Consider the following 20,943-nt stretch of genomic DNA (forward strand, 5'->3'; position numbering starts at 1 on the left):
GATTGCATTGAATCTGTAGGTTGCTTTGGGGAAATCTGACAGCTGAACAATACTGAGTCTGCTGATGCATGAAGACAGCTTATCTGTCCATTATTTTTGGTCTTCTTTAATTTCTTTCAGCAGTGCATTGTAGTTTTCAGTGTATGGGTCTTGCAGTTGTTAAATTTATCCCTAAGTAGTTCATGTTTGTTAATGATACTTTAAATGGTATTGTCGTTTTAAGTTTCAGTTTTTAGTATATAGAAATAAATTGATGTTTGCCTGTTGATCCTGTATCCCATGACCTTGCTAAAATCACTTAGTACCTTTTTTTGTAGATTCTTTATGATTTTCTACATAGACAACATCTGCATATACAGATATTTTTATTTTTTAATATGTTTGCGTTGAATTTCTTTTTTGTGCTTTATTGTATTTTTGTATTGTATAGCATCTAATCCAACAGCTTTAACAGACCACTAAACTCTACAGGTCTCTAGGGACCTTTTCACTATGAATCTTATGATACATAAAGGTTGAATTTATAATAGATTTACTTTCCATTGAAATTATAACCAGATGATTGAGATGATGAAACTTTTCACACTTAAAGCACAATACATCTCTTAATTTTATAATGAATTTTAGAAATAAGTACGTAACTTTAGGCATCGTTTTTAATGATATCACCTATTTTGAAATGGTATCAGTGTTTTTACGATAGTGAAAGAGTTTATCATTTATGAAATATCGAACCAGTGACCTTAGCTATTCAGTTACGATAAAAGGCCCAATCTAACCTTTTATTGAATGTGATATTTATTAAAGGTGAAACTTCTCGTATCTGTTACTTAATCAGTAGCACGTTAAGCCATTTATTAATATGATTAAAGAAGGTATTGCAGACTAGACACTGTATTCCCTTGTCATCTGGTTTACTTTTAACAACCAGGAAATAGCAGTCTAACCTAAAGTCAGTCAAGTCTATCTAATCCTGCCCTTGTAATTTTTATGAGATGCTGGAAAGAGCAATTAAAATTTGCAGAAAGGGAATAATTTGTAATGGCTACTCAGGAAGGAACAACCCCCTTTTACATGGTTACAGAAGTAAACCTATCTGGAGAAGACACATTTAGTTTGCCATTAGTTAACTATTCTTTATTTACTTAAAACAATGGGGTTTGGCACAGGTGGCATATTGGTAAGTGTGGCAGGGAATGCATTGCATAATTGACGTGAACGTGGAAAGAAGCCTACGGTAGGAGAAAGAAAAGGGAACCACAGAGATGGGAACGTTTGGTCTTGTGTTTTTATTGAAATAGAATACATGTATAGAAAAGTGCACATCATAAGCATGCAGTTCAGTGAATTTTCACAAATGTGGGCCCCTTCATGAATGAATGTTCCTATCATCCTCACACCAGGGCTGTGCGTTCTCTCTGAATTGTCCCAGTTTCAGTATTCATGCTGCCAAAAGGATATCAAAATTGAATTGTGACAGTAATGATAGCTACAGTGATTAAATTCCTCATGTGTGCAAGGCATTGTTAAGAGCTTGTATGCATATTAGCTCATCTACTCCTCAAAGTAAGTGTGATGGGGTACTGTTGTCTACAGTTTCAAGATGAGAAAACAAAGAAAAGGTTTTAGAAGAGCAACAATGAGTAGGTTTTCGCTGTGTGCTGGGCGCTGTATGAAGCAGTGCGTGGTCACTGTCTCATTTCATTTCCACACCGCCCCTGAGCATACTTGTCATCCCCTTTAGCAGCTGAGAAAGCTGAGGGTCAGAAAGCTCGTTAGCCCAAAGCCTGTGTTCTTCACCCCTGGAAGGCTGGTGTATGACCCCAGAGGAAATCCCACGGATGGCCAGAGGCAGAGAAAGGGGGAGGACGGCCATCTACAGGTCGTTCAAGAGTGTGATTCCCAAAGGCTACACCAAAGAGGAGATGGAGAAAGAGAATAGTGTTGGCACAGGGCAGACATCTGCCTAATCCTTGGAGGCAAAAGGATGCTCAGCCAGCAAGGTCCTTGACCATTTTCCAGTGAAGTAGTTAATGGAAACCGTCAAGAAGCTGCTGATTAAAAACACTGATGTGCCTGTGCCTATAGTCAAACTGTGAGGGTCCTGTCTGCGTTAAAGGACAGCTGAGTGGCCCGGGTCTAGCAGAGCTTTTCTCATGACAGAACCACGTCCAGTTAGAGCTGGGAAGGCCCACAGAGGTCATCCACCCAACCATCCACTCCTCGGACAGAGAAAGTGGCCCAAGAGTGGCACCTGGGTCCTCACAGCCTGTCCTCCCGGGCACGTGGGACTGACACATGTACCGTTCCAGTAACGGTTATTGTCTTCCTGTTGGGAGTTCTGCAGAATTCCTTGTTTAAGATTTCTGGTAAACTTGCACAGATTTCCTGGCATCAGAATAACTTAGCCCTATAGAAAATATCTAAATTTCAGACCAAAAATTATCACTGAAGTAAGGTTTTGCCTTTTTTCACTGGTAAAAGCATTCATTACTCCTGGAATTGGAAGATATTGAAAAATTGTGGACATTACAGAAAAATACAGTTTAACGTCTTCCCTCGTAACCTTGATGTCTTGAGTAATCATGTCCCTGTGACCACTCTCCTGTGTACCCGTGTTCCCGGACGTGATCCCAGAGCACCATCCATCCTCAACTTCCTCAGTGGGGACCTGGTCCCATTCCTCTACCCAGGGAGCTGGCTTTTCAGGCCCCTCTGGCATGTTGTCAGTGACCCAGAATTTGCTTCTGTTGTCAAAACGGTGGGGTTGCCTCGCAAAATAAAGTGTTATTTACTTGACAAATCACCTGGACAGAGCTGTCCATTTGGCGTCACCTCTGACAGACCAAAATGGTCCCTGGGGTTGGTATAATATCAGACATAGTACTTCCCCAAAACACACCTGAGGGCCCTGCCAGAGAGATGGCACAGTGTTCCTAGAGCCTCTGACGAAGTCTGCTTCTGAGAACTTGGCCACTGAGAGGCAGGCGAAGTAGAAAGTGGATTTCTGTCATCCCTCTTCCTTCCTCCCTTCTGTGCAGTTAAAACACACACAGAGCCCATTTCACTCTTTGTGTCATCTGTGCTCTTCTTATGGTGCATTTTCCCCTCAAATTGATTACTTACAAGAATTGGAGAGGTGTATGTGTTGGGTAATGACCCTTTGGGTGCTGGGGGTGGGAAGGCTTTTTACTGTAGGATAGTAAAGCATTTTTGCCTGCTTTATGTGCTACCTTTTAGTATTAGAGGTTGAATAGAAATGTGTGTTGATTTGACAATTTTATGTCTTTGTTTTTTTTTTTTTAAGAAGATGTTGGGGGTAGGAGTTTATTAATTAATTTATTTATTTTTGCTGTGTTGGGTCTTTGTTTCTGTGCGAGGGCTTTCTCTAGTTGTGGCAAGCGGGGGCCACTCTTCATCGCGGCATGCAGACCTCTCACTATCGCGGCCTCTCTTGTTGCGGAGCACAGGCTCCAGACGCGCAGGCTCAGTAGTTGTGGCTCACGGGCCTAGCTGCTCTGCGGCATGTGGGATCCTCCCAGACCAGGGCTCGAACCCGTGTCCCCTGCATTAGCAGGCAGATTCTCAACCACTGTGCCACCAAGGAAGCCCATGTCTTTGATTTTTTAAGGGTGAATATTCATTGAGTTTCCTTTGTCAGAAAATGGATTAAATGCATGGCATTTCTGTCTAATGGTATATAGCTTTTTTCCTTTCTGAACAAATTCTTTGTTGAGAGTACCTTGGCAGGATTGACTTTAAATAACTCAGGTTAAAGAGCAAGCAGGTCTCTGTGACGTTTCTCATTTCCGCTCAGAGCACAGAGAACCAGGGTAGGGACACAAGCTTTCATTTCATCTGATAGCAGCATTTCCCAGCAAAACACAGTTGCTGTCGATGTACATAATTGATCACTTTATTAACTGTGGAAAAAAGGGACCTTATTGAAGTAATAAAGCATAACTTCATTATGTCCTATATGTAGAAAGCAAACATGTTGGAAAGTGGCTGACAGCTTCCCATTTCAAGGCTGATTCTGATCATGATAATATTTAAGTAGCATTGATTGCTCTCTAATTGGATTTTTCCTTCTGTAGGCCTCTTCTGAAGAGCTGAAAGCGGCCTACCACAGGCTGTGTATGCTTTACCATCCTGACAAGCACAGAGACCCGGAGCTCAAGTTGCAGGCGGAGCGACTGTTTAACCTCGTTCACCAGGCTTATGAAGGTCAGAGCGGGGCTTGGCTCTACAGAAACACCCTGGTAGCAGACACTCAATTTTTAAGAGTCTTGATTTGTAGAGGATAGAAAAAGAGAGTCCTTAGAGGTGTATAAAAGAGGTGGTTAGTTTAGTGCTTTTTACTGACAGGGACCTTTGAAAGAGTAGTATTTTGCTTTGGAAATCAATACGTGTCCAGTAAGTAGAAAATGAGGCTACAGGTGAAGTAATAGCCCATAGTCTGAATTGCAAGGGAATACTCCAGCTTTAAATCATTTACTAGTTTTCTTCTAAAGGGAGCTCTTAGAGGTAAAAGGCTGATCACTACAGACAAGCTCTCTTTGTTCTCTTTTTTTGGTGAGAAGATGCAAAGAACATTTTTTCCATCTGAAAGTGATTTTATTCGTTCTGTAGCATTCAGTTAAGGAAAGGTACTAACAAAAGCAAGAAAATGGTGTTAAGGAGCCTAACAGGAAATAGAATCAAGTAATTCAGATTTTTATATTTATATCTTACGTAGTTCAGAAAAAGTTTTGTAACATATTTGTTTATAAAATACTAAAATCACTAATAGGTACAGTTTCTGTTTGAGATGATGCAAAAGTTCTAGAAATAGATTGTGATGGTTACACAACATTGCAAATGTATTTAACACCACTGAATTGTACACTTAAACATGGTTAAAATGATCAATTTTATGTTGTATGTACTATACCACGATTTTTAAAATTAAAATTAAAAAAATATGAAATCACTCTTAGGATCTATGCCAAGTAAAGTAAGTTATTCATAGATTTCAAATGACCAGTAAAACTGAGACTGTGGCACCTACGTGTATACAGTCAGCCTGTGTCTTCACCAAATGTAACTTTTCAGGCTACTTACCTGTTCTGAATAAAGCTTGACCACAAACTCGTTCCTTTTATTGTATTTGGTTGTCTGAATTGCCCACACACTGGATTGTATTGTTTTGGAGATTTGGGGAAGAGTTGACAGAAAATCCCTGCCAGCGCTTGTGAAAATGCTGCCGCAGCAGACCTGGCCCCAGTGTTTGGCCTAAAGGGAGACTGAGATGGTGAACAAATAATTCCTTATTAAATCCTAGAGATCAGCTCAAGAAGTTTGGCTCCCAAGTTTCCCGGTGGTCCGCATTTCTTTCTTCCTCATTAGATTTGAGTATGGATAGAGTCATTTACATCATTTTTTAATTAGACCTAAAAATATATGGGAAATCTCAGGCGGGGAAAGATTCAAAGGTCTTGAACAGAAGTTGGCCCAGCAGAGGAGGGAGGTAATGACTGTTTGCTGTACGGATGTTCAGGTTCGGTTTGGAGGTCCTTTGAACAGCTCTCACCCTCACTGAACAGTCTTTCTGATATACTTTAGGTGACATGGCCGACACCATAGTGAGAGGTGTTTGTGTCTTTTAAAAATGATTTACAGGGCTTCCCTGGTGGCGCAGTGGTTGAGAATCTGCCTGCCAATGCAGGGGACACGGGTTCGAGCCCTGGTCTGGGAAGATCCCACATGCCACGGAGCGACTGGGCCCGTGAGCCACAACTACTGAGCCTGTGTGTCTGGAGCCTGTGCTCCGCAACAAGAGAGGCCACGACAGTGAGAGGCCCGTGCACGGCGATGAAGAGTGGCCCCCGCTCGCCGCAACTAGAGAAAGCCCTCACACAGAAACGAAGACCCTACACAGCCAAAAATATAAATAAATAAATGAATTAATTTAAAAAAAAAATGATTTACAAATAAAGAAGAGAGGCATCCAAAAGCAAACAAACAAACCCCTACATAATAATAAGTCAGATTTTTCTGGTCAGAGCCTGTCCCTAGTTTTACATTAGGCTCTGTTAGAAACTGGAATTCACTCTCTCAAGCCAAGATACTTTATAGACTGTGGCGGAAGCTCACTAGGTGCTTTTAAAAACAACTGCCCTTGGGCTTCCCTGGTGGTGCAGTGGTTGGGAGTCCGCCTGCTGATGCAGGGGACACGGGTACGTGCCCCGGTCCGGGAAGATCCCACGTGCCGCTGAGCGGCTGGGCCCGTGAGCCATGGCCGCTGAGCCTGTGCGTCCGGAGCCTGTGCTCCACAACGGGAGAGGCCACAGCAGTGAGAGGCCCGCGTACCGCAAAAAGAAAATAAAAACAAAAACAAAACAAAACCAAAAAAACTGTCCCTGGGCTTCCCTGGTGGCGCAGTGGTTGAGAGTCCGCCTGCCGATGCAGGGGACACGGGTTCGTGCCCTGGTCCGGGAAGATCCCACATGCCGCGGAGCGGCTGGGCCCGTGAGCCATGGCCACTGAGTCTGCGCGTCCGGAGCCTGCGCTCCACAACAGGAGAGGCCACAGGAGTGAAAGGCCCACGTACCGGAAAAAAAAAAAAAACTGTCCTTTAGAGATGCAGGGTCAGTGCACCTCACAAGGAAGCAAAGAGTAGCTTGGATCCAGTGTTTCTCGTTGTAGCCACCTTTAAACATGTCCTCGCTTGGATCTAGGGAGCAATTAGGAGGAAAGACACATTGGGAATGATGGGGTCTCTGGGAAGATTGTGGCTGGAAAGAGAAGAACAAAAAGAGGTGACCTTGCCTGGTGGTATTGTGGTCAGGACTGAAAGGTGAATTTTGTGCTTTGTAAACATGTTTGGTTTTTAACTTGCAGTGCTCAGTGACCCCCAAACCAGGGCCATCTACGATATCTATGGCAAGAGAGGACTGGAAATGGAAGGATGGGAGGTAAGAGAAACTTTGTGTCTGGTGTCCCAGGAACGTCACTCAACAGCTACAGAACAACAACCCCAAAATCCCGCAACCTGCAGTGATGCCTTTGAGAATGTTTGAAGACATCAGAGTCCTCTTCTCGCCTTTATATCTTGGTTTAAGGAATTGGGTTCTACACTGGGCTTTGCCGCTTTGTAACTCTGTGAACTTGGGACAGTTAGTCATCCACCTTGTCCTCCGTTTCCTAACCCATCAGGTGAATAGTAAGAGGGATGGTCTAGGCCAGTAAGCTTTAACCCAGGGGAGGGAGCAGGCCGCTCAGGGGGTGATGGTAGATGGTTTCTGAAAGGGCACAGTTCCTACACGTACCCTCCTTCCACACGTATACTTCCTTCCACCCTCCACGGCCCTGAGACCCTCTTTCTACCCGAGGTTACAACTGAATCTAGGAAGTGTTTGTTGGTGCTGTGTTGTGAGTGTGAACAAAAGGGAACTACTGGATTAAATTGTCTGTAATGACCCTTCCAGCTCTAATGGGCTGTACTATTAGAATGTTATAAATATAGTGAGTAAAACAAAATAAATAGCAAGTATCTATGAAATAGGTTACCTGGACAGCCATACCATGTGGGAACTATCACTAAAATTCGGAAGGTTCTGTTTTCTTTCACTCTGCCACTGAGTAGTCTTAGAGCCTTGGGCAAGTCGTTTGACTGCTTTGTACTTCCGTGTTATAACCTAAAAAGTAGTGATATGCGGATGAAGTAGAAAAATTAATATGAAAATTTGTTGTAAACCTCTGTATTGCTGTAAGAACATGTAGGTGTTATTACTTAATTTCATTACAAAAACTCGCTTCTGATGCCTAAGAAATTCTGGTAGGCTGTTAACGTTAAATTAACTATCATTGAGTTATTTTTTCATCGTCATGTAAGCTTTCCCTTGAAGTTCTTTTGGTATTTGCTCTCACGCATGCATGACTGTCTATTCTAATTTTAGGGTGAAAACATTCTAAAGGCCTTTGGATACGGACTGGAACAGAAGTGAAATGGGGTTCTGTTGCCGTTTTCACCACTGCTTGATATTGGTGGCTTATGGGCCACTTCCAACCTATAGCCATGTTTTGGTTGCCCACAGAGTGAAATGTATTTGCTGACATTTGAAACTTAGGAGGCTTTGCAGGAAAATCCAGTCTCTTATCTTCTTTGGAAAAATCAGAAGACCTGGTAACGCTGTGCCTAAATTCCCCTCTAAGGCAACAGTCACCCAGGTCTGAGGAGCCCCTGCCGTGGGACTGGACCGTGTTGCCCAGTTTGCCCCAGCCCCTGCCGCTCCCTCCACCCGTCCCACGCCCCGCCTGGCTCCCAGCGGGCGTTTGGCTTCTGGCCTTTGGCTCAGTGGAAATAGTAGTGCATCATGTCACATTAGTTCCTGGTAGCAAAGTGTTGGGTCTAGTGGCTTAGAATTTTTTTCATCAAAAAAGGAAAGTAGAATCCTGTTGAATGTACTAAGTTTCTCCTCATGCCCCAGGTTAAAGCGCCCTTGTGTTTTGATGTTTTGAAGCCGTGGGTTGGTTGCAGTTCTTCACGGCAGCAGTCAGGGCCACTGAAAAGCTGCAGGCCTCTCTTGTGTATCCCCTCCTCAGAGTTTAGGGTTCATTCCCAGCAGCATTATTCCCACTCAGTGGAGCAGCGGGGTGACGTCTTCCTGGCAGAATATCGCGTGGTTTCCTATCACCAAACCAAATTATCTCCCCATTAGAAACAGAGAAACACCATACACACTGTCGTGATTATAAAAGTATGCAGGCAGTCATAGACGGTGACTGGATAAGCTTTTATATTCATATTTTTTAGTAGATAACTTTAAGGGAATCAAGTTCTCATCGATCAGAATTGGCTTTTTTTTGTTTTTTGCCTCAATACTAAGCCTTCACTGATGATAAAAATGCCTTGAAGGAAAACTACAGGAAGGTACCTCCTCAGATACTTACTGAGAAGAGATGTATGGGTGCCTAACGTATAGTAGGTAAACTGAGCCCGCTGTTCATACTGTGAAGGAAGAGTCTCGCTGAACTCGAGCGCTTTATGGAGCTGGCGTCACCATTCCCTTGAGGAATTCTGCAGCTGGTGGCTTTCTCAGTATGAGGGTTCTCCCGTTTCAGTCACAGCCTCCACCCCAGGGAGGAGGCTGTGTTCCCTTCACGCTGTTGCTAGTATTTTTAGACTACTGACCGGTGTCCGTCTGCCACGTGTCTGTCAGTCTAAACCCACGGGTAGTCAGGGAGGGATGGAGGACACGGGCGAAGCCCGTAGTGTTTGGGACGCCTTTAAGCCCAAAATGCCAAAGCAGCCAGATGTGGCAGTCACTCCTGTCCCAGCTCTGGCATCATTCGCTTTCTGCTGGTGGAGGCTGGGGATGAAATTGAGCATTTGCATCAAATGTTGCATCAGTAGGTTGCATCAAATGTTGACCCTGTTTTCAGGCACTAGGTAGGTTTTTAGTCTTTGTCTATTCTCTTTTTTTTAACCTTCAAGGGACCTCGTCATGCTCTGGCAGAATTCCAAAGGAGTGAGATGCAACCATTCCCAGCTCGTAACACCAGCCATTTGAGTTCTTAAAGTTGCAGTGTTTGTGTGGATACCCATGTTTCAAATGAAGTTGGCCTCTTCAGAATGGCAAAAATCCAGCTTTGAGCTGTGAATGTTCAGACAGTATTGAGTCTGGTAACAGCTGGCAAGTGGAGTGGAAAACCATACAAGTCGGAGGGGGCTTGCAGACGTCAGATTACATTTAGAGGAGCAGCCTTTGGCCCAGATCATCCACACTTTAGTTTTTGTCTGCAATCCTTTACCTTTATCCATATCTCACTTTTCCCTGCCTCTTTGACATCATTCCTTTTTTCCCCGCCCCCCAGGAAAGGGGAAAGGTCAGTCAGTACAAACGATAAGCACATTTTAAATGCTGAACAGCAAGAATCCTTTGCTAAGTGTCCAAGTAGGTTGATCATAACCCAAACATAGAGGTTGCAATTCTGCCAGCCTTGGGGCCTGGTAAAACTGCTTTTCAACACTCCTGTGGAAGCATCATCAGACTTCACCAAGCCAACGTGCTGGCTGACATGTACAACAAATTCTGTCCTGTCTAGGTTCCACTTCCAAGCAATGGCATCAGGCACCCCAGTTTTACTGAATGCAACAGCTGTTTCTATGACCATTGGAATCTTTAGAGTGCAGCCGCATTTTAGGACAATACTTCTCCAAATACAAAAGCTTGCTGTTAAAAGCTCCATGCCACTTTTGTCTTATGAACTGTACTGCATCTTCATTATTTTATTCCACCTTCAATTAACACTAGGGCGACAAGCACTGGAGGTCTCCCAAGGCCTGCAACACAATGAACAGCAATTGCAACAACCAGGGTCTTCACAAAACTTAATTTTCACAAGACTTAACCAAGCATCAACAATCTGGTTAGATGGTCGTGCACCATCATCAAAAGGCCAGTCGAGAACATGGATGCCTTCTTTCTCCACAAGAGTAGTGTCATAAGTTGCTTCACATACTCTTACTATTGTTGTAACTCCATACTTAAGTTCCTCTATAAATTTGTTTAAGGTCGCATTAGTTGGATTGTGTGTCATAAGAAATCTCATGTTCTCGTAAGTGATTTCCACAGGAGCTGGGCGGTTCATTTGATCCATGTTAATTTAGTTAAAAAACACTCAGTAGGGTTATGAAAGAATTTTAAAAATTGAATACAGAAATGGTGCAAAGAAACTGAGTCTACTTCACTATACTCCACTTGAAATTCTCAGTGGTTTTGAATATGAAGTTGGGAGTAATGGGAAATGAAATGAACCTCCTGACAAGAAGCAGCAATTCTTCAATGCAGTACTACTGAGGCAAGAGAAAGGAAGTGCACTGAGGTTTACCCCAGCCAAGTCAGAACTCTTGTAAAAAATGCTGTGGATTTCAATTCAACACTTCTGTGTCCAGGTTCAGCACTCTCATGGGGGCTTCTTGGTGGAGTAGTAATGAAGTTCTACAGTTCACTTGTCTGCATAGAGGTCGTGCTGTGCCTGGCAGTAATCTCCACCGCCCTTCAGAAACTCCATAAATGTGTGACCAAGAACACCACAGAACTGAGGAATATGTCTGCTCATTGAAGATTGTGGCCTAATCATACAGCCGGTCCCGAGGCGGCGGTGACATGGGCAGCAGCGGCAGGGCAGGGGCGGCAACTTTGCGGGCCGCGGCGGGGGAACCGGACTCTATCTGCCTGACATCATTCTTATAGTGTCTAGGAAAGTCACCCTGCATTAAGAGCTGTAATATGGTCAAGGTCATGAAAACGAAGGCAGAAACTCCCACAGATGGGAGGAGACTAACAAGACATGTGACTAAATACAATCCTGGGTCCTGGGTCCTGGATCAGATCCTAGGGCATAACAGTGACGTTCGCGGAAAGACTCGTGAAATCCCAGAAGTCTGGGTTTAGTTAGTGGTAATGTACTAATCTTGGTTTACTAGATTTGACAGATGTTTGTTCCATGGTTCTGTTAGACGTTAACATTTGAGGGAGGCTCGGTGAAGGGTAGTCGAGAACTTTCTGTACTATCTTTGTAACTTCTCTAAAGTTCTAAATAATTTTCTAAAATTATTCCAAAATAAAAAATTGACTCACTAGAATCATAGAATTTTCAAACCAGACAGCACCTCAGGAATCGTGTAGTTTTAATCCCCCTCATTTATAGGAGGAAACTGAAGCTTAGAGAGTGAAGTGACTCACCTGAGGTCTCCCGGGAGGTTCAGGTGGTATTGGAGAGCCTAGGTCTCTGTCCTCTTCCCACTGTGCCACCTGGTTTTACAGGTCTCTCTACAGAGGCCTCATCTACAGAATAAGTCATCCTGACTAGCACAGGGTAGACCTAGTTGGTAAATGATCAAGGTGCACTGTACAGGTATATGGATACATGGGTGGCATATGATAACACTCTGTTGACGGAAAACATTGAAAATGTCTATGGTCAACTAATCTGTGACAAAGGAGGCAAGGATATACAATGGAGAAAAGACAGTCTCTTCAATAAGTGGTGCTGGGAAAACTGGACAGCTACACGTAAAAGAATGAAATTAGAACACTCCCTAACACCATACACAAAAATAAACTCAAAGTGGATTAGAGACCTAAATGTAAGACCAGGCACTATAAAACTCTTAGAGGGAAACATAGGAAGAACACTCCTTGACATAAATCACAGCAAGATATTTTTTGATCCATCTCCTAGAGTAATGGAAATAAAAACAAACAAATGGGAACTCATGAAACTTAAAAGCTTTTGCACAGCAAAGGAAACCATAAACAAGACGAAAAGACAACCCTCAGAATGGGAGAAAATATTTGCAAACGAATCAACGGACAAAGGATTAATGTCAAAAATATATAAACATCTCATGCAGCTCAATATTAAGAAAACAAACAACCCAATCCAAAAATGGGCAGAAGACCTAAATAGACATTGCTCCAAAGAAGACAGACAGATGGCCAAGAGGCACATGAAAAGCTGCTGAACATCACTGATTATTAGAGAAATGCAAGTCAAAACTACAATGAGGTATCACCTCACACCAGTCAAAATGGTCATCACCAAAAATCTACAAACAATAAATGCTGGAGAGGGTGTGGAGAAAAGGGAACCCTCTTGCACTGTTGGTGGGAATGTAAATTGATACAGCCACTATGGAGAACAGTATGGAGGTTACTTAAAAAACTAAAAATAGAATTAACATATGACCCAGCAATCCCACTACTGGGCATATACCCAGAGAAAACCATAATTCAAAAAGACACACGCACCCCAATGTTCATTGCAGCACTATTTACAATAGCCAGGTCATGGAAGCAACCTAAATGCCCATCGACAGATGAATGGATAAAGAAGTTGTGGTACATATATACAATGGAATATTACTCAGCCATAAAAAGGAATGAAATTGGGTCATTTGTAGAGACGTGGATGAATCTAGAGACTGTCATACAGAGTGAAGTAAGTCAGAAAGAGAAAAACAAATATCATATATTAATGCATATATGTGGAACCTACAAAATGGTACAGTTGAACCTGTTTGCAGAGCAGAAATTGAGACACAGAACTAGAGAAAAAACATATGGACACCAAGGGGGGAAAGCGGCAGGGGGATGGGGGTGGGGGTGTGATGAATTGGGAGATTGGGACTGACATACATACACTGATGTGTATAAAATGGATAACTAATAAGAACCTACTGTATAAAAAAAATTAAAAAAATAAAGAAAAGAAAATGTCTAGTACTTACCAACTGTAACGATGCAGTTTTGGGGTGCAAATGTCTGAGGGTTACCGAAGGGAGAAAAAGTGACTTGCAGCTGGCTTAGCTTTCTTCCATTCTCCACCGTGATGCACCCTGTGTAAAGAAAGTATAAATAGTAAAGGCCATCAGGGCCTGTGGGAGCTAGAATGAGATGCCTGGCCAAGTTCTTCACGGCTTCAGAGGGACCAACCATTTTGACATTACAGTTAGCTCTGATTATGTACCAGCTGTTTGCAGAACTTCTGTAAAATCCGACTAGAAATGGGATGACTTAACACCTTTGGAATATTTGCCTCTTCATCTGTCACAGAGCGTGGCAGAGAGAAAGTCATTTGCAAAGGTCCAACAACTAGAATTCCTGAAAGCAAATCTTGTTCTGCTCTGGGCCCCATGGAGGAAGCACGCCATCAGTCCAAGATGGGGTAACTTTGGGGAAGCAAAATAAGAACTAGGAGAGTGAGCGTGCCACATTGGTTAAATATAACTGAGAATGTTTTTGTGAGGTCACAGAGCGATCATTGTGCCATTTGGACTTTCAGTTTGTTCTTGGATTATTTTAACTGTTTTTATTTTAAAACTTCCTTTAAAAGAAACACCTCCCCCTTTTTGATAATTAACAATTTATATGGGAGAGGAGAAAATGTTTTTGTTATTTTTTTCTGCGTACTTGCTAAAAGTGATAGTGAACAAATTTCTCAGTTCTTTTGTATAGGCCAGTTCTTGTATTTATTTTTCTGTATTGCTGAATAATAAAATCAAGTTGCACAAAACCCCATTTACTGTAATATATATACATACATACATATGCATAGGTTTTTAGGAAGACACATAAAAAATTAAATGTTAGCCTGTGAGGAGGAGTGTGGGTGAGGGGGAATTGTACTTTGTGCTTCATATCTTTCTGTACTATTTTGATTTTTTGCTATAAGCATGCATTTTTTGGGAATAATTTTTAAAACTTCTGATTTCCAAGATAGCTTTTTCTCACCTCACCTACCTTTGCAGGTGTTCTCTGAGCAGCCTCAGGACTCCACGGTATTTCTGCCACTAATACAAGGTCAATGCTGTTGGGCCTTTTCCCCCCGTCATGTGTCCAGTGACTTTGGTCATGTTTGTCCCACTCCCACTCTCTGTTCCTCACAGGCCATAGCGTTCGGGACCCTTGGAAATGACGTGGTCTGCTTTCCTCTCTCACGGGCATGGTACCCGAGGCCCCCGTGGCGCTTCCCTGCCTGTTTGAAATCTCAGCTGGGCTATCTTGCTTTCGTGATGAGCTCAGAAAGGCTGATGTGGGATGCCTTACCTCCTCACAGATCTGACATCCCTGCGCATCCCCGAGAGCTAGCATGGTCTGCCGATTTGCACCTGAGTACTGGAAGAGTCCCCTGATTCTGAAACACCCAGACCTCATGGCTTAAGGTCCCTTGGTCCAGGATGCTCAAGGGGCACGTCTGGTGGTGGCCCCAGCACATGAGGGAGACGTGCCAGTGCCATTGTGGATGGCCTCGCCTCCATCTTGACACTTTTCAGCATGTGTTACCTGGGGCTCATTAGGAAATCTAAACTGTGACACTTAAGGTGATGTTTTCTTTGTAAGATTCCTGCAGCCTCGGAGATAAGTGACTAAAATGAAGACAATAATGCTTCAGTCTCTGAAGAGCTGAGGGAAAGCACAACCTTGGGACTGAGCGGGTGTGACGGTGAACCTGGCTTCACCAGGGACTGGGCCGTCGGAAGGGAAAATCCCCACGGTCTCACTGGCGGCTCTTAACCATCCTGAGGGAAAGGAACGGCGGGACACGGTTAATGACGCCATCTCTTGTGTGTATTCCTCGCTTTCTGGGCCCTTTGCTGACTCTCCCCCCCATTCTGCCTGCAGGTTGTGGAAAGGAGGAGGACACCAGCCGAAATCAGAGAAGAGTTTGAGCGGCTGCAGAGAGAAAGGGAAGAGAGGCGGCTGCAGCAGCGAACCAACCCCAAGGTGAGCCGGGCCAGTTCTGGAGGGAAGGATTGCAAGGCTTGATTACCAGACAGCAGATCTAAAATAATTAATGCTGGTGGCCTTTTATCATAATAGCATACAGAATCGGGTGGAACAGCATTTTGCTTACTGTGTCTCAAGAGTAGGATCTGCCTGGAAAGCTATCAGCAGAGCTGCTGGTGATGAGCCGGAGTGAAGGCAAAACCAATCCCCTGGTTTTCCCAGAAGCCAGGAGACTTCTTGAGCAGAAACGCAGGCTAGCTGTCTGAGACCTTTCCCTGTAATCCTGCTGCCCAAGCCCTTGACACGTGAAAATCAATCAGAGGTCTGTGTCAGGAAAGGACAGCCACCTAACCACGCATTGAGGCAACAGGATTCCTTGCAGACCAGTTACGAGACAGAGAGCCAGAGAACGCAGAGGGCTGGGGGTGTTTCCAGACTGCGTGAAGTGAGGGGCATGCTGTCACCACCCAGGACGACGGTGCCGTGAATAGCAGTCACCAGGCTGTTTCCACAGCAACAGGGTGACCACCTTTAACCATCAGTCAAGCCCCCAATGAAGTTGGAGTCGTGTACCCCAGGGACACACCTGAGTCTGAAGGTTACTTTTCAGTCCTGTATGATCTCCTTTTGCTTGGATGTGTTGGGGAGGCAAATTGTTCTGTGTGCATGCCACGGTCCTGTGGCAAAAGGAGAGCTCGGTCAGTTTGAGGTGCCTGTCGTGCTGAAGGGCTAACTGCACGTGGCCCGGTGTTCCTGTTCCGCAGTGTTTAACGAGGGGCGCAGCATCCAGACGCTCTCATCGTGGCCGGGATAGCCCGGCAGGCAGCTGAAAATCTTCTAAGGAAAAAGAACCAATGCTAGGTTCCAACTGGGAAGCATGATGTTACGAGCTTCCAATCAAATACGTTCTAGAAAGTGGAGTTTTCTAAGACCCGTACCGCATTTAAAGGTCCAGATACTCAGAAGACTCCCATCTCTTTGAATCCTACATTTCAAAGTATACTCGTAAACGCCAACACCTCTCCTTCCCTCCTGCCGTCCCCTTTAGTGGAGGACAGCTTCAGGAATGTAGTTAACTTTGGGTCAGTGGAGGTAGAGACTTGAAACACTGGTTGAACCAAGTCAGGGGGTGTGAGATGCTGAGAGAGCTGAAAATCTTCAAGGTGCCCTGAAGTGTGCTAACGGGTTCCCTTCTCGGGTATCCCAGCCAGTGCACTGGAGGAGGTCTGCGTACAGGTCAGCCTTGGCATGTGGGGCTCAGGGTCGGGGAGCCGGGGTGGGAGCCTGGCAGGGACAGTCTGATGCTGTGCTCTCTTTGATTTGCTGGCTGAAGTTTTGCTGCATTCGGAACAATGAGGGGGGAAAGACAGCATCACAGTAGCCCGAGCCTCTGTGTCCCGTGATAAAATTGGCCATCTGGGTGTGCGTGGTGATTGCTTACTGGGATCGTATGGAAATGTGTCTCCAGGCCATGTTTCTGTGAAATGAGGGAGCACAGCTGTGACAATTTCACACATGCCTATAAGATATTGTATGATTCCCAATACTTTGCTACTTCTAGAAAGTGCTGCCAAAGAAATAAGACATTTTCTAACCAGAAATACTGAGTGAAAACCAGATGCCGGCTCTGTGGCATTTTGAGGAGAGGTTTAGCTGGATCTTTTATTCCACTTCTGAGTGTTTTTGCTTTGCAAGATGAGCAGAAAGATTTAGAATGTTCTCATCCTAAGACGAAAGGGGTGATCTCTTTTAAGAAGACCACAAGGAGGTCTTCCCTGGTGGCGCAGTTGTTAAGAATCCACCTGCCAATGCAGCAGACATGGGTTCAAGCCCTGGTCCAGGAAGATCCCACAGTCTGCGGAGCAACGAAGCCCGTGTGCCACAACTACTGAGCCTGCACTCTAGAGACCGTGGGCCACAACTACTGAGCCCACGTGCCTAGAGCCTGTGCTGTGCAACAAGAGAAGCCATCGCAGTGAGACGCCCACACACCACAACAAAGAGTAGTCCCCGCTCGCCGCAACTAGAGAAAGCCCGCGCACAGCAACGAAGACCCAACGTGGCCATAAATGAATAAATAAATAAGTTAATTAAATTTAAAAAAAAGAAGAAGACCACAGGGAGGACACCTTTGATGACCTTGGGGCTTGGTACGGCCTGTCACCCAGACCTGCACTGAGGATCACAGCTTGTAGAGGATGGACAGACTGTGTGACGTTCGTGGTGCTGCTGTCTGAAAACTTGCATGGGTATTTTTCCATTTTCACCAATAAGAGTTCATTGGGTAGGAATTTTCCAGGAGGAGTGTGTACCAAGAACAGACAAAAAGGTCAAGTGGGGAAACCCGTAGGTTGGAAATACTGGCTCTGACACAGCGATACAGGACGCAGAGCTCACCCTTTGACCTATGTGCAGTTTTCTCATTTGGAAAATGAGGATACGTCTCCTAACCACCACGCCAAGTTGTTAAATGATTGAAAAAATATGAAATAGATGTTAATTTATTAGACAAAGACAAGCCTGCTATGTAAGTGCAAAGTGGTACGTGCACCAAGGTGAGGTTAAGAACTAAACTTTGCTTCAGCATCTCATTCGCCTCCTCTTTCTTATTCTTCCTCTTCATCCTTCCCCTCCTCCACCTCCTCCACCCCCTCCTCCACCTCCTCCGCCTCATCCTCCTCCTTCGTGTTCTTCCTCCTCCACCTACTCCTCCTCCTTCTTCTTCCTCCTCCTCCACCTCTCCCTTTTTCTTCTTCCTCTTCTTCCTCCTCCTCCACCTCCTCCTCCGCCTCCTATTTCTTTTATCTCTTCTTCCTCCTCCTCCACCTCCTCCTCCATCTCCTCCGCCTCCACATTATTCCTCTACTTCCTCCACCTCCTCCTCCTCCTCCTCTGCCTCCTCCTCCTTCTTCTTCTTCTTCCTCCTCCTCCACCTCCTCCTCCGACTCCTCCTCCGCCTATTTCTTTTTCCTCTTCGTCCTCCTCCTCAACCTCCTCATCCACCTCTTCCTCTGCCTCCTCCTCTGCCTCCTCCTCCGCCTCCTCCTCCTCCTCCGTCTTCCTCCTCCTCCTCCACCTCCTCCGCCTCCTCCTTCTTCTTCTTCTTCTTCCTCCTCCTCCACCTCCTCCTCCACCTCCTCCTCCGCCTCTTCCTTCTTCTTCTTCCTCTTCTTCCTCCTCCTCCACCACCTCCACCTCCTCCGCCTCCTCCTTCTTCTTCTTCTTCTTCCTCCTCCTCCACCTCCTCCTCCACCACCTCCTCGGCGTCCTCCTCCTCCTTCTTCTTCCTCTTCCTCCTCCTCCTCCACCTCCTCCTCCGCCTCCTTTTTCTTCTCCCTCTTCTTCCTCCTCCTCCACCTCCTCCTCCTCCTCCTTCGCCTCCTCCGCCTCCTCCACCTCCTCCTCCTTCTTCTTCTTCCTCCTAATCCACCTCTTCCTCCGCCTCTTCCTTCTTCTTCTTCCTCTTCTTCCTCCTCCTCCACCTCATCCTTCTTCTTTTTCCTCTTCCTCCTCCTCCTCCTCCGCCTCCTCTGCCTCCTCCTCCTTCTTCTTCTTCCTCCTCCTCCTCCACGTCCTCCGCCTCCGCGTCTGCCTTCTTCTCACTCTCCTCCTTCTTCCTCCTCCTCCGCCTCCTCCTTTTTATTCTTCGTCTTCTTCCTCCTCCTCCACCTCCTCCTCCTCCTCCTCCACCTCCTCCTCCACATCTTCCTCCTCCTTCTTCCTGCGCCGCCTCAGACACCTCCTCCTCTGCCTCCTCCTCCTCCTTCTTCTTTATCTTCTTCCTCCTCCTCGACCTCCTCCTCCTCCTCCGCCTCCTCCACTGCCTCATCCTCCTCCTTCGATTTCTTCCTCCTCCACTGCCTCCTCCTCCACCTCCTCCACCTTCTTCTTCTTCTTCTTCTTCCTCCTCCTCCACCTCCTCTTCCTGCTCCACTTCCTCCTCCACCTCTTCTTTATTCTTCATTCTCCTCCTCCTCTGCCTCCTCCTCTGCCTCCTCCTTCTTCTTCTTCCTCTTCTTCCTCCTCCTCCACGTCGTCCTCCACCACCTCCTCGGCGTCCTCCACATCCTTCTTTTTCCTCTTCTTCCTCCTCCTCCACCTTCTCCTCCACCTCATCCTCCACCTCCTCTTTCTTATTCTGTCTCTTCTTCCACCTCCTCCACCTCCTCCTCCTCCGCCTCCACTTCCTCCTCTGCCTCCTCCTTCTTCTTCTTCCTCTTCGTCCTCCTACTCCACCTCATCCTCCACCTGCTCCTCCGCCTCCTCCATCTTCTTCTTCCTCTTCTTCCTCCTCCTCCACCTCCACCTCCTGCTCCTCCTCCTCCACCTCCTCCACCTCCACTTCTGCCTCATCCTCCTTCTTCTTCTTCCTCCTCCTCCACCTCCTCCTCTGCCTCCTCCTTCTTCTTCCTCCTCTTCTTCCTCTTGCTCCACCTCCTCCTCCTCCTCCTCCTCCTCCACCTCCTCCGCCTCCTCCTCCACCTCATCCTCCTTCTTCTTCTTCTTCCTCCTCCTCCACCACTCCTCCACCTCCTACTCCGCCTCCTTCTTTTTCTTCTTCCTCTTTTTCCTCCTCCTCCACCTCCTCCTCCTCCTCCACCTCCTTCGCCTCCTCCTCCACCTCTTCCTATTTCTTCTTCATTCTCCTCCTCCTCTGCCTCCTCCTTCTTCTTCCTCTTCTTCCTCCTCCTCCACGTCCTCCTCCACGTCCTCTTCCACGTCCTCCTTCTTCTTCCTCTTCTTCCTCCTCCTCCACCTACTCCTCCACCTCCTCCTTCTTTTTCCTCTTCTTCCTCCTCCTCCACCTCCTCATCCGCCTCCTCCTTCTTCTTCTTCCTCTTCTTCCTCCTCCTCCACCTCCTCCTCCGCCTCCTCGTCCACCTCCTCCTTCTTCTTCTTTCTCTTTTTCCTACTCCTCCACTTCCTCGTCCACCTCCTCCTCCGCCTCCTCCTCCTTCTTCTTCCTCTTCTTCCTCCTCCTCTGCCTTCTTTTTCTTCTTCCTCCTCCTCTACCTCCTCCACCTCCTCCTCCGCCTTCTCACCCTTCTCCTTCTAATTCCTCCTCCTCCTCAACCTCCTTCATCTTCTTCGTCTTCTTCCTTCTCCTCCACCTCCTCCTCTACCTCCTCCTCCACATCTTCCTCCTCCTTCTTACTCCTCTGCCTCGGCCGCAGCCTCCTCCGCCTCCTCCTTGTTCTTCTTCTTCTTCCTCTTCCTCCTCCTCTGCCTCCTCCTCCGGCTCCTCCTCCTTCTTCTTCCTTCTCCTCCACCTCCTCTTCCGCCTCCTCCTTGTTCTTCTTCCTCTTCTTCCTCCTCCACCTCCTCCTCTGCCTCATCCTCCTTCGTTTTCTTCCTCCTCCACCTCCTCCTCCTCCAACTCCTCCACCTCCTCCACCTCCTTCTCCTTCTTCTTCTTCGTCCTCTTCCACCTCCTCCGCCTCCTCCTCCGCCTCGTTCTCCACCTCTTCCTTTTTCTTCTTCATTCTCCTACTCCTCCGCCTCCTCCTCCGCCTCCTTCTTCTTCTTTCTCTTCTTCCTCCTCCTCCACGTCCTCCCCCACCTCCTCCTCCGCGTCCTCCTCCTTCTTCCTCTTCTTCCTCCTCCCCCACCTCCTCCTCCACCTCCAACTCCGCCTCCTCCTTCTATTTCCTCTTCTTCCTCTTCC

At 46.2% G+C, this 20,943-nt stretch overlaps 1 pseudogene; it reads right to left on the bottom strand.

The window, feature by feature from the left end:
• Window positions 1–10,126: 10,126 nt before the first annotated feature.
• On the bottom strand, window positions 10,127–10,635 carry LOC136138250 (protein tyrosine phosphatase type IVA 1-like; annotated as a pseudogene).
• Window positions 10,636–20,943: the final 10,308 nt, after the last annotated feature.

This window comes from Phocoena phocoena, chromosome 19 (assembly GCF_963924675.1).
Source record: "Phocoena phocoena chromosome 19, mPhoPho1.1, whole genome shotgun sequence".
In the NCBI taxonomy this organism is placed as follows: Eukaryota; Metazoa; Chordata; class Mammalia; order Artiodactyla; family Phocoenidae; genus Phocoena; species Phocoena phocoena.